The sequence below is a fragment of the Pinus tabuliformis genome, chromosome J (genome assembly GCF_031772625.1).
Source record: "Pinus tabuliformis cultivar Carrire ecotype Pingquan chromosome J, CPIR1, whole genome shotgun sequence".
Classification (NCBI taxonomy): Eukaryota; Viridiplantae; Streptophyta; class Pinopsida; order Pinales; family Pinaceae; genus Pinus; species Pinus tabuliformis.
The window spans coordinates 1,583,418,608-1,583,433,217 of NC_142295.1; the positions used below are offsets into that span (position 1 = coordinate 1,583,418,608).

The following is a 14,610-nucleotide window of genomic DNA, read 5'->3' on the forward strand; positions in this document are numbered from 1 at the left end:
CTTCATATTGTGTTTAGTTGTTTATGTAGTATCCAAAGGAACTTGGATCTCTTTTTTTTCAAGTTCCCACAAGCTATTTGCCATCAGAGCAATGGTGGTCCTCTCTTTCCATTGACTAAAGTTTCCATCCCCTTGCAACCTGTCCTCAAATCTCAAATTTGGTGATGCCATCTCACTAGATTGATTTCAGCCACAAAACCCTCATTGCAAAATTTAAGAAAGAAAAAAAAAATTCGCTAGTAAATTAATGTTGTTGTAAAACCCTTGTGTTGTATCATCCTCCCCACAAAGTTTCTATTGCTTTGATACCATGTTATTTCTCTAATTCCAGATCTAATTTATTTATGCCACAACAAATCTTTTATACACATAAATTATTTAATAAATAAAATCTGAAAACTATTGGAAAACAAAATCATGAGTATTTTAACTTTCAAAAATTAAAATGCAACAAAAACAAAATAGGGAAATCAATCACACTACAACAGAAAATTTCTTCCCAACACAATAATCCTTCACTTTAAATTACTCGAGAAAAGTAGGGCCTAGAACCACAAAAATATACGAAAAAATTAAAATTGTTGGAACCTGAAAATCAGTCCCAATGCAATAATCGACCTCAAGGAATTCAGCCCACTGGAATTTGGCACTCCTAGAAGAATTCGACCCTTGGAGAATTTAACCTCCCTCACTAGCAACTCGACCCCTCCTTTTCCTCTCGTACAGCCCCTATGCACTTGAGAAATTCAGCCCATGGATGTTTCAGCATGTTAGATTTTAGGTAGCTCAGAAGGTATTTCCAAGAGAGGATAACCCATCAATTAGTTGTTTATTGGGAGATTTACACAAAATGGGGTTTTAAATGCATGTAAGGGGCTTATGACCAAGAAAGAATTATTAATTTATTCTAAGGGTTGAAGAGGCTAAAACCCTAGATCTAGAAGGTTTCCTATGTGACCCAAGGAAAAGTATAAAAGAGGCCTAAGGGAGAGGCCTAGGACACATCAAAGAGACAAACTTCATTATGTGAAGGCTAGAAAGATGTAGCCCTAGAGGAGCCAAGTTAAAGGACCATGTAGAGTTGTTAAAGGAGCTGAGATCTATCCATTAGAGAGGTTGAGGGTTTCTATTGAACAAGGATCCGTGGCATATATTATTTGCAGGGGAAGATGGATATGGGGTAGAAAATAAAGGTAGGCCACAACAGAGATCCAGAACCCAGCGGCAGCCCACCAAGAGTCTGATCAGTGGCAGAGGAGTAAGGAGTCTAGTCGTAAATGATAAGTGACTTGATCTGAAGCAATAATGAAGGGCCATGACCTATGAGATGTTGATCTATAGACCGAGACATAGATCAGGTGTAGAGTGTTAAAAACAAGGGTCTGCTAGTAAGGTCGAGGGCCTAAGAGACTATCGTAAGAAGACTAAAGCGTGTGGAAGGTTGGAACGAACACTCTTAAGGGCATCAAGCATAGCAACTCATTCTCAGAAGATATCTAGCCTAGAAGAGCTCGTGAACCTCAAGAAGAGGTAGCAAGAAGAAGAGGAAGTCGAATTTGCCTTAGTTATGCAAAGGAGGACGAGTCTGCTACACTTGAAGGCGAGGCTTTGTTGTTTCTTATGCAAACGAGAAACCTATGGAGGAAGGCCTTGAAGAAGGTTGAGTCTATTATGGTTTGTAGGAGTGTGCCAAACCCCTAGATTTGTGGGAAAAGGAAGGTCAAAAGGCATGTTGTGTTGTAGATAGGAGGGCCAAGCTTCTTCAAGACCCACCACGGAAGAGAAAAGGGCCTTAGACCAAGTTTTGAAGAGTCGTAGACCTAGTGGGAGGAATGCAGGCCGAGATTGGAGGGCCAAAGGTGGTTTGACAAGAAGGCCAAGAAGGATCAGGCTTGTAGAAAAGGCTAAGAAGGGTTGCATAAGGTTGTTATCCAAGGAAGAAGGTTGTTGAGGTAGTTGGTGGAAGTTTGTCCGGCAAAGGGTACTTGGATAGCATGTTTTGGGGCTGAGTGGAACAATAAAACTTAAGGGCAGAGTTATTATGTGTTGTAGACCTTATTTTGGAGGCTATATACAATGGTATATTGAAGCCTATGTACAGTGATTTGAAGAGGCACACACCACTATGAGAGGGTAGACATTTGAGCCTATGTTCTGTGACTTTGGGGTTGCATAGTTATTGTTAGATGGAAGATTTGTGAGGTTGATTTGTGCAAGAGTTTTGGAGCAGCAAAACCATTGTAAGCAATTGATTGAAGAAGGCAAAGGATCTACCAAGCGTCAAGGACAACAAGTATAGAAAGTGTTGATCTAGATATGTGCTACTTCAGCAAAAAAGTTGTGTTTGTTCTTGTCTATTTCTTTATGGGAAAGTTGCCAATCTGATGCCTGGTAAGGGAGCCCAACGATTCTTTTATTAATGAAGTAATAAAATAATCGAGCTTTGGGCTCATATCTCTACGCAATAAATTGATTTCACTGCTGAAGATTTCCATTGTGCAAAGTGCTAGTAGGTAGTGGGTATTTCAATGTGTTTTGATAATGTTTTAGACAAGGGAAAAAATCAACACAACCTCCCTCCAAAACATGGCCCTCCTCTTCAGCAATTTGGCCCTCTCTCCTAGACTCGTCCTCCCTGAAATTGCTCTTGAAATTTACTTGTTGCAATCCTTTTCCCTTCTCTTCAGTCCTAGAATCTCTCATTGCTTGAAAATTTTGTTGAATTTTGTAGCTATGGTCGGTCTTTATAATAAATATTTTAGACCTTGAATTATGTAAGATATGTTCTTCATGTCATTTAGCCCTTGAAATATATTTAATATAAGACATGTTCTTCATGTCAGTTTTAAAAGAGAAATTTTAAATTTTCAAATTCAAATTTTTGGCTCCAAATAAGGTCAAGTCAGCCCCAAGTAGAGAGACACCCATTCGGCTAGCCAAAATCACTATATATATGCCATTAGACCTCCTCCTCCTGGGAAACTCAGATCACACAAGATAAAATACGTTTTCTGGGCATCTAAACGAAGAAGAAGAAAACAAGGAGGACGAAGAAGGAAAAAGATATCTCATGCATTCTCTCTCATGCTTGACCGCACACATGCGAGTTTCTGGGGATTTCCTACGTAGCAGTGTTTGGGCAGAGCTCTGAGTTTTTAAGCAGTCGCAAGGCCGAGTTTTTGGGCAATTTTGGGAGGTCGAGCTTCAACATAGATAAATTAGAATAGGATGAATTGATTGACCATCTTTGTGACTTGACTAAAGGGCAATTTGACCAAGTTTGACCATAGTGATATTGCTGGTCAATTTGACGTTGTTATTGACCTAAAGAATTAGATGTATCTCTGTTGAATTGAATAATTCCTTTAAGGAAAAGGTTGTTGGGTTTGCGCCCATGTGGGTTTTCCCAAGATAAACTCTTGTGTCCCTCGTTTGTCTCTCTCTCTATGATCTTACTAGCATTTTGTTTCTACTATTGAGAACTTTTGTGTAAATGCTTTATGATGAATTTCAATGCAAGAAGATTCAATGAAAAATCGACAAAAATCACTCTCCCAACAATAGCAATGTAATGTGTCTTCATCTTCTCCCATAGGTTCACCTATAATTTCTCCATGGGGCAAATTCTTAATGTCCAAAGTGATTGAGGGCTAGGATTAAATCCTAGCTTTCTTTGATCAACAGTGAAAATTAGAACTAAGTCACTTAAATAATTAATTATTTATCCATAGAAAAACATTAGCCCAAAGTCAACATTAATTAGATTATTAATCAATGTACTTTTCTCTAAGTTAAAACTTATAAAGGAGATCATACTAGTTTGTCCTCTCAAACAACCACTTAAAGAGGATTTCTTCTCCTGCATGCAAGACACCAACCTATGCAAAAGACCTTTTGAAGGTACAAAATCAATAGAAACTCCTTGCTTAAAAGATCACAATTAGAAATTACTTACACAAGTCAAAAAGACCAATGCTATGAAGAAGAAATTAAAACAAGAAAAGGAAGAAGTCAAGAAGAAACTCAATGACGATCTATCAAAACAAGATGAAGAAAATTCTTGCTTACAGGGCCTTAATCAAGAGTTGTTGGAAGAAATTAAAGCATTAAAAATGAGAAGAATGAGTATCAAAACATTAAAAATAAAATCGATAAATCAGAAGTTGAATAACTTTCCTATCTTCAATGTCATAATCAAAATTTACTTACAAAAATTAAGAAACTTAAAAAGCATAAGTCATCGCTGGAAAACAAAATACAACAACTTATCGAAAGGAAAGCATTGAAATCTCCAAATGTAAAAATTCAAGTTGAAGAAAAGGGAACAAATATTGATCAAGATAATATGAAATTCAAAAGCATCTGAATCCAATTGAAGTCACAACATTCTTGGATGTTGTCATAAGACGATGGAAATTGTAAATAAAGAGCTAGTAAACAACCCGAAAACATCAGCATGCAATGAAGATCATGTGCCAAAAATAAGTCAAGAAAATGCTTCAAGCATATTAAAAGAAAATTATATTACAAAAACTCCTTATCAACATCCTCATCATAAAGCAAATGCTTTAATCAATCAATGTATCAATATTATTCGAGAAGGAAACAATTGTTTTATATTCTAAAATACAATAATGCCAATACAATTAAGTTTCATAATAACAATTCGTCTCGAATATCAAATAAGTGCAAAGTCTCTCAAAGGATCGAATTGGGGTGGTTCAATCATTTTTTAGTTTGACAATTTTTCACTTCACTTAGAAGTTTATACGTCATGTATCGTTGAAGATAACAAGTTTGTAACGAACAAGATTGTTATAATTCATAACACGTAAATAAATAAAATAAATGTAAATATTAAATAATCAAAAAATGATTATGTTAAATAGATATTAAGTTAAGTGAAAAGGCATGTCTTAAAGACATGCCTAATCATGAAAGGTTGCCTCCTGTTGAAATTTGGTACCGGAGGACAGGTGGTTCCCTAAGGCTTTGATCTTTGGCCTAGGGAAAAGTGTCCAAAAGAATTTAGTTTTTCTCCTAAAGTGACTTTATAATTTTTATAAAGTCAAATCTAATTTAAAAGTGACTTTAAGTGATAAAGTAACTAAAGTCTAATTTTAAAGTGACTTTAATAAAGTCAATGTAAAATTAGAAAGGAAAAGTGACTTTGGAAATAAATGACTAAGTGGGTCTTTATTAAAGTGGGGTGAATTAAAAAATAGAAAGTGAAATTTAAATGAGCATTTAATCTCAGCCCTAGATCTCAATCTATTTCAGTCATTGGATTTAGGGATCACCCAAAAGTCACTTAGGGTTAGATTAAAGGAGGAAAAGGTCATTTTATTCTTTCATGAGCAGATTGGGAGAAGGAGAGCAAGAGAGCAAGGGAGATTTCTGGACAGGGAGGAGAAGGAGGCAGCAGCTTGGCACACATTCCAAGGCAGCGTTCCAGCAAGTTCGTACAACTGAGATAGCATATAGTGAAAGGCAGATTTTTGGACACGATTTTCAAAGAGGTCGTACAGCAGTTTGCACAGAAATCGAGGAGCAGAAATCTAAGTTTGCTGGCACGATTTTCAAGGAGGCCGTACAGCAGATTTTCAAGGTCATACAGCAGTTTTGGCACAAAAATCGAGGAAATCGTATAGCAGAATTTCTGGCAGCTTGCACGATTTTCTAGGCAAGCCGTACAGCAGAATTTAAGGCTGAAAATTGGCACAGAAATCGAGGAGGACATACAGCATTTATTGCTGTTCAGATTTTGTTGTTTGCAAGTTTTTCCAGTTGGCTGTGAGACACAGAAAACGAGATAAATTGTAAAAGTTTACTTGCTGATTTTTTTGTTGAATATTTCTCACTTTAAAAAGCATTTTTCAGAAATAAGGAGGAGCTCTCAAACTGGTTTTCCCCAAGAGTTGTAGGGGGTTTTTCCAGGATCACCTTGACCAAAAATCACTGTGTTTAAATCTGTTAAATGGCTATTTGTACCTGCTGATTTTTTTATTTCTGCATTTTTCAGCATTCTGTAAAATTTCCAAAATTTGTGTTTTCAACAAAATTTATTTTTCAGTTGTTGAATGTATGGATATGGGAAAGGGCATTTAACTATTTTGGAGAAATAAGGTGAAACTGAAAACCGGGGTGCGAAATAAGAAATTTTACATGGTATCAGAGCTTGAGTGCTGAAGTGCAGTTTGAGACAGCAAGGAGGAAAATTACAGCCTGTTGATTTTTCACTCAGAAAATTCCAGCAAGCTGATTTTACACAAACAACAGTTTTATCTTTACTACAGCAGTGCTATTTTTTAGTTTTAGGATAGCAGGATGTCATTGGGATTGAGGTGGAGGATAGGCTAGATGGGCATACAAATTACAGCGTTTGGAAGGAGAGAATGCAAAGTATCTTTGAGGAGGCAGAAGTCTGGGACATCATGGTGCATACCACACAGAACCCTGTTGTTGTGCCTACTGATGCTACTCAGTTGGCTGATTATAATAAAACGAATAACAAGGGTAAGAGACTGATTCTAGACGGAGTCAAAGGCCATTGCATTCCTCATGTGAGAGGAAAGAGAAATGCCCATGAGATGTGGACGGCATTATCCAATCTCTACCAGAGTACCAATGAGAACCGAAAATGGTCCTGAAGAAGAAGTTGAAGACCATTAAGATGGGTAATGACAGTGCAGCTGGATATCTCACAAAGATTACTAATGTGAGAGATGACTTGGCAGCAGTTGGAGAAGACATCCCACCCACTGAGTTGGTGCGGATTGCAGTGAATGGCCTCCCCCGTTCATGGATGAACTTTGCTGATGGGGTTTGTGCACGTGAGACCCTTCCCAAATGGAGAGGTTTTGGGATGATTGCATTCAGACAGAGATCAGGAAAGATCAGCTTGGGAAAGCCAAGCCAGTTGAGCAAGATGAGGGTGTAGCACTGTCGGCAGGGGGCAAGAAAGGCAAAGGGAAGAAGCAGGCTTCCACAAGCAATGGTGGGGGCAAAGGCAAAGGTAAAGGTAAACAGGGTAACACAAAGAAGGACTATTCCAAGGTGAAGTGTTGGAATTGTCAAAAGATGGGACACTATGTAGTTGTGTCTGGAGAAGAAGAAGAAGAAGGGGAAGAACCAGAGTGTGGCAACTTCAGCAGAGGTTGAGGACTTTGCAGTTCGTTTTGACCAAGTTTTTGGGTTCAATCGTATGAGTCCTCTAGTGCATGATCACCTGCCACACAGGTTCAGAAGGAGCATGCTTTTCCCTCGATTAGCGGAGCATCTTCGGGTATCTGGTATGTGGACAGTGGGGCTTCACGTCACATGACAGGAGTCCGTGAGTACTTCTCAGAGCTTTCAAAGAGTGGCACTGATATAGAGGTAGTACTCGGTGATGACAGAGTTGTTAAAGCAGTCGGTGTGGGGACACTAACATTTCAGAGGGAGTCCAAACCTCCCTTGAAGGTGTGAGATGTTCTTTATGTGCCAAGGATGAGGAAGAACCTCATATCCATCTCAGCTTTGGAGGACAGAGGATATGAGCTACTGTTCAGGGGACGACAGGTGTTGATGTATCCCAGGGGCACTCCATCTGATTCAGCTAGAGTGATAGGTGTACGCCATGCAAAGGTGTACAAGTTTGCATTCTAGTCCCTTTTGGCATTGAGCAGTAGTACCGACAGCAGAGCTAGCAGTTCTGAGCTGTGTGAGATTTGGCACCGCAGGATGGGACATATGTATCATGGAGCCTTGAGGACTTTGCGGGAGATCACTACAGGTGTGCCAGATTTCAGTACTGATCACTTTGATACTTGCAGAGGATGTGCGATGGGCAAGTTTGCCAAATCCCCTTTTCCCAGCAGTGATAGCAAAGCGACTGGGATTCTTGATTTGATTCATTCCGATGTGAGCGGTCGGATGTCTCATGTTTCCTTGAGTGGATATGAGTACTATGTTTTATTCATTGATGATCACTCCAGGAGGACCTGGATTTATTTCTTGAAGACCAAGAGTGAGGTCTTCAAGCGGTTTCAGGAGTTTAGAGCTCTTGTGGAGACACAGACAAGTCGGAAGATCAAGTCACTGAGGTCGGACAATGGGGGAGAGTACACCCTTAGAGAGTTTGTTGACTATTGTGCGGAGGCAGGCATTAGGAGGGAGTTCACTGTTCCTTACAACCCCCAGCAGAACGGGGTTGCGGGGTGGAAGAACAGATCCATCGTAGGGGCTGCCAAAGCCATGTTACATGATCAGGGGTTTCCATTGTTCTTGTGGGCAGAGGCCTACAACACAGCTGTTTATTTGCAGAACAGGAGTCTGCATCGTGCCTTGGGGCAAATGACTCCGGAGGAGGCTTTTCCTGGGAAGAAGCCTGATATTGGTCATCTTCGTATCTTTGGGTGCATCACATACTCCTACATACCCAAGGAGAAGAGGACCAAACTAGAGCCCACTACAGAGAAGGGTATCTTTGTGGGCTAGAGTGAGAGACCTCAAAGGCCTTTCGGATTTACATTCCTGCACAGAGGAAAGTTGTTGTCAGACGAGATGTGAAGTTCGAGGAGGACAAGGCCTTTAGAAGGTCACGGGAGTTAGAGTATCTGGATCAGCCAGACCCTCAGCAGTAGTTGAGTCAGTCGCAGGGATCCAGTGGGCAGGGATCAGGAGGATCAGGAGGTACATCTATGAGGATGTCAGATCCGTCAGTGAGCAATGGCTCGTCGAGCCAGAGGGGTGGTGCTCCGGGCAGCATGCAGAGCAGTTCACAAAGCAGTTCACTAGGGAGTCCACTGATGGACAGTTCACACGGTACCTCAACTTCTACAGGTTCAGGTGCAGGCAGGAGGACAGTAGACAGACAGTCAGGAGTTCAGGCTCCTGATGATGATGAGGAGTTTCATTCCCCTATGGAGAAATGCGCTCAGGGAAGAGGAAGCCCAAGTGGCTTCAGGACACCTTGAGAGATGCCACATCTGTTGCTGAGCCGAAGAGGTCGGTCAGAGAGAGTAGACCACCTGAGAGGTTTTGTAGCTATATGGCAATGGTTACCAGCATCCTTGACTCTGAGCCTTCTAGCTATGAGGAGGCAGCTAGCCAGCAGGTCTGGAGAGAGGCCATGCAGGAGGAGTATTCTTCTATCATGAAGAATGATGTCTGGGAGGTGGTGCTGAGGCCTGAGGGAAAATCCGTGGTTACTTCTAGATGGCTTTACAAGGTAAAGCATGCTGCAGATGGCAGCATTGAGAAATTCAAAGTGAGGTTTGTGGCTAGAGGGTTCTCCCAAGTAGAGGGAGTTGATTATGAGGAGACCTTCGCTCCCGTGGCCCAATATACTTCGATCCGCTCCATTATATCGATAGCAGCAGAGATGGGTTGGAAGATCCACCAGATGGATGTGAAGACTGCATTTCTCAATGGCTTCATACAGGAGGAGGTGTACATTGAGCAGCCACAGGGCTTTGAGGTGCATGGGAAGGAGTCCCATGTGTGCAGACTGAAGAAGGCCCTTTATGGCCCGAAGCAAGCTCCCAAAGCTTGGTACTCGAGGATAGATACATACTTGCAGGGGATGGGTTTCACAAAGAGTGAGGCAGATCCGAACCTTTACTTTATTATGATAGGTGAGGAGCCTCTCATTCTAGTGTTGTATGTGGATGACTTGGTCATTACAGGTGCAGAGAGACTCATAGAGCACTGCAAGAGAGATCTTGCGGCGGAGTTTGAGATGAAGGACATCGGCTTGATGCATTACTTTATGGGTTTGGAGGTGTGCCAGGAGGAGGGGCATTTCTTCCTGGGGCAGGGGAAGTATATTGTGGACATCCTTGGCAGATTCCACATGGAGGATTGTAGACCCATGTCGACACCGATGATCACCAACTGGAAGAAGCTTCATGCTTCGAATTCCGATTTGGTGGATCCCACATTGTACAGGCAGTTGATTGGTTCCTTAATGTATTTGGTCAATACGAGACCAGATATTTGTTTTGCAGTCAACACGATGAGTCAGTTTATGTGTGAACCTAGGAAGGTTCACTGGGTGGCTGCAAAACACATTTTGCGATACTTGCAGGGGACAGTGGATTATGGTCTGGACTACAGGCAGGGGGATGGAGTGAGATTAGCAGGTTATACTGATTCTGATTGGGCAGGTTGTGCTTCTGATAGGAAGAGCACTTCAGGGTGCTGTTTTGGGTTGGGTTCAGCAGTAGTGTCATGGTTCAGCCGGAAGCAGCAGTCAGTAGCATTGAGTTCATCGGAAGCAGAGTATATGGTAGCCAGTCTAGCTAGTTGTGAGGCCATCTGGCTTCGCAAAATGTTGTTTGGCTTATTTGGTCAGACGTTGAGACCTTCAGTGATTTACTGTGATAATCAGAGTTGCATTAAGCTCACGGAGAATCCAATATTTCATGACAGGTCAAAGCATATCGGGATCAAATATCATTTCATCAAAGACGGTTCAGAAGGGAGCTGTGAAGCTTGAGTATATTCCCACTGATGAGCAGGTTGCAGATATTCTTACCAAAGCCTTACCACGAGGCAAGCATGACTACTTCAGAGACAAGATGGGTGTGGTGAGGAACACCTTCCTCGGTAAGAGGGAGTGTTGAAATTTGGTACCGGAGGACAGGTGGTTCCCTAAGGCTTTGATCTTTGGCCTAGGGAAAAGTGTCCAAAAGAATTTAATTTTTCTCCTAAAGTGACTTTATAATTTTTATAAAGTCAAATCTATTTTAAAAGTGACTTAAGTGATAACATCACTAAAGTCTAATTTTAAAGTGACTTTAATAAAGTCAATGTTGAATTAGAAAGGAAAAGTGACTTTGGAAATAAATGACTCAGAGGGTCTTTATTAAAGTGGGGTGAATTAAAAAAATAGAAAGTGAGATTTAAATGAGCATTTAATCTCAGCCCTAGATCTCAATCTATTTCAACCATTGGTTTTAGGAATCACCCAAAAGTCACTTAGGGTTAGATTAAAGGAGAAAAAGGTCATTTTATTCTTTCATCAGCAGATTGGGAGAAGGAGAGCAAGAGAGCAAGGGAGATTTCTAGACAGGGAGGAGAAGGAGGCAGCAGCTTGGCACACATTCTAAGGCAGCATTCCAGCAAGTACGTACAGCTGAGTTAGCATACAGTGAAAGGCAGATTTTTGGGCATGATTTTCAAGGAGGTCGTATAGCAGTTTGCACAGAAATCGAGGAGCAGAAATCTGAGTTTGCTAGCATGATTTTCAAGGAGGCCGTACAGTAGATTTTCAAGGAGGTCGTACAGCAGTTTTTGGCACAAAAATAGAGGAAATCGTATAGCAGAATTTCTGGCAGCTTGCACGATTTTGTAGGCAGGTCGTACAGCAGAATTTAAGGCTGAAAATTGGCACAGAAATCGAGGAGGACATACAGCATTTATTGTTGTTCAAATTTTTCTATTTGCAAGTTTTTATAGTTGGCTGTAAGGCACGGAAAACGAGATAAGTTGTAAAAGTTTACTTGATGATTTTTTTGCTAAATATTTCTCACTGTAAAAAGCATTTTTCAGAAATAAGAAAGAGCTCTCGAACTGGTTTTCCCCAAGAGTTGTAGGGGGTTTTTCTAGGGTCACCTTGTCCAAAAATTACTATGTTTAAATGTGTTAAATGGTTGTTTGTACCTGCTGATTTTTTTATTTCTGCATTTTCCATCATTCTGTAAAATTTCCAGAATTTGTGTTTTCAGCAAAATTTATTTTTCAATTGTTGGATGTATGGATATGGGAAAAGGCATTTAACTATTTTGGAGAAATAAGGTGAAATTGAAAACCGGGGTGGGAAATGAGAAATTTTTACACCTCCTTAGGTATAAAAGTAGGGCCTCATTGTAACATTCAGATCACTTATACATTTAATATATATAATAAATTATTATTATTAAATACCTCTTGTGCATTTTTACATTCAAGTCTACAAGCTATCAGTTTTCATGCTTCAATAACAGTTTTTATGCTTCAGTGGTATCAAAGCCATGGCACACGATATAGTCATGCAAGTCTTTGAACGTTGTTCTCCGCACAATGTGCCATTATGTTCACATCATGAATGCGTTGAACAGTTTAGTAAAATTCAAGAATCATTTTGGCATTTAGAAAAATCATATGCAGAAGTTAAAGCGTGGCAAAGGGAAATCGATAATGAGGAATATAATAACAACAGTAAAGAAACGAAACAAGGTAACGCAGGAAAAGAAGAGTTTGATCAGAATGATAATAATGAAAACAAAGATGAAACAGATAATGATGAATATGAGAATGATATAGATCAAGATGATGATCCAAATAAAGGTGATGATATGAATATGGAAAATTTTGAAGAAGAGGTTATGTTAATTACAGATTATGATCTTAAGAACAGAGATGACTATGAAAATGATGATGATGATAATAATGAAAATGACCTTGAAACATTCAAAGTTGTGCAACATGTTCCCTTAAATGAATTTGGTAAACTTGATCCATCAAATGATGAGAAAGGAAACTATGATCAAAATGATGAAAATAATGCACAAAACATTGCTCTAATACCAATGTAATGAACAAGGTTCGTTATAGCAGGTTAAACACTCCAAAAGACTTGGAATATGTAGATCTCCATTGAAGATATAAGAATATATTTTAAAATGTATGAATGAGAATGATATATTCTCTACATTTATATAATATATTATTGTCCTATCATGGATATTTACATATATCAGATTTTTCGGAGTCATTTGTTAAGTATATGAACCTTGTTCGTTACATTGGTATCAAAGCGTTTCTCTAAGTATATCAACTTTGTTCGTTACAGACAATGTTTCTAGGGCCAGTTTCGGGACATCCCGACCAAACTATATGTCATAAAGGAAACTAGCAAGCCCATAATTCTCTATGGCTTTAAGATTTGGGGACTAAGCTTGTTGTAAGTAGACTAGACCAATATTTACATATATCAGATTTTTCGGAGTCATTTGTTAAGTATATGAACCTTGTTCGTTACATTGGTATCAAAGTGTTTCTCTAAGTATATGAACTTTGTTCGTTACAGACAATGTTTCTAGGGCCAGTTTTGGGACATCCCGACCAAACTATATGTCATAAAGGAAACTAGCAAGCCCATAATTCTCTATGGCTTTGAGATTTGGGGACTAAGCTTGTTGTAAGTAGACTAGACCAAGTTGAAGAGAGTATTATCCTTACTTCTCATGTGCATCCTCCAATGTAAGGAAATGATTTTGCACCCCATCCTTCAGGCAGAATTCAAAGTCTACCCATTCCGCCTCGAGGTCATTTTCCTCATGGCTTCGTTTGTCCATAGTTTATGATCTCTCATAGACTCTGCAACTGGGAGAGAGAGGTATCGATATCCCTATCTCGTACTTTGCTCCTCGGAGGCTCTTGGTCCAAATCCTTCGTCAAGCTCGACACAAGGTTGGTTCTTAGAGGCATCTCAGCTTCTTCAATCAATCATTCTCCTTCCGAAGTACCTTTATAGGGATTCATGGCGCTCCATCTATTTATTTATTTTTTATACTAGGACCAGAGATGCTTAGCCCTCTTCATCAAAGAGATTTTCAGCCACAAATCTCAGCATTTGCATGCCATGTCCCACTCTAAGATGACCAAGCCAATTACCTCATACTTCTCTATTGATCTATCATATCGAAGCAACAAACAACAAGCAGAGTCCCAAAATGCACTAGCCAGTAGGACGGTTAGACCCTAGGTTTCTCCTCAACCTCTCCCCTTGGGAGTCCACCCAATCTTATCAAAGTCAATGTAGAGGTGCTGACAGGTACATCAGGCTAGATGTTTACAAAGCATCAGTGAGATCAACTTCAAACGGCTCTAACATAGAGCACCTCACACTTGTCAGGCTACCTCCCAAATCTAGAGGAGCAACCAAAGATCCACTTGGAGTTTCCTTCTTTTGACCTCAGAAGCTAGGAGTATTCCTAGCTCGCACATTTCTCTGGAATCATGCAGCTGGGCTCTCCGAGAGAGAACCCTAACAGCAATCCAATGCCTACTTCACCCCCCAAACTCTCAACCATCAGACTCAGGATACTCACTCAGTGTTTTGTATCAAAATCCTTTTGTCACAGTTGTATACACATGCTCTGATGTTACTTTTATGTAGCTTTCTTTCTTTGTATTATTTTCAAAATTTTCTAGCAAATGTACTTGCACTCCCACATTGTACTCTCACTAGATGTATGCTTCAGTCCCATTGACCTACTTTTATGGATACTCTTCGGACATTAATAAAATGATCTTATCTTATCTTATCTTGCACTTTAACCAAACCTTGAAAGAGAAAATACAAACTATAGCACAAAACATATAGGACATTAGGGCTTCAAGAGATGTAGATATGCTAGCTTTACTACCTTCTGGAAAAAGTTATATTGGTGACCAAAAAAATAATATTGGTGTTTGAAGACTCTTAAGTAATCTACTGTGACACAACTATTAAGAGGATAACTAACAGTGTGTTTCCCTCTGTGATAATTAAAAAACTGTGATATAAAGTTCTAAAACCTAGCACTGGAAACTTATTCTAGACTACTATCATATAGGTCACTCTCATTGCCTAGGAAAAAA

The 14,610-nt window shown here is 39.8% G+C and overlaps 1 protein-coding gene across 1 annotated transcript in view; it reads right to left on the reverse strand.

Moving 5' to 3' along the window:
- Positions 1 to 14,610, reverse strand: part of LOC149233535 (Zinc finger, C3HC4 type (RING finger) family protein) — a 357,687-nt gene that overhangs the window by 203,834 nt on the left and 139,243 nt on the right. The window lies entirely within an intron of this gene.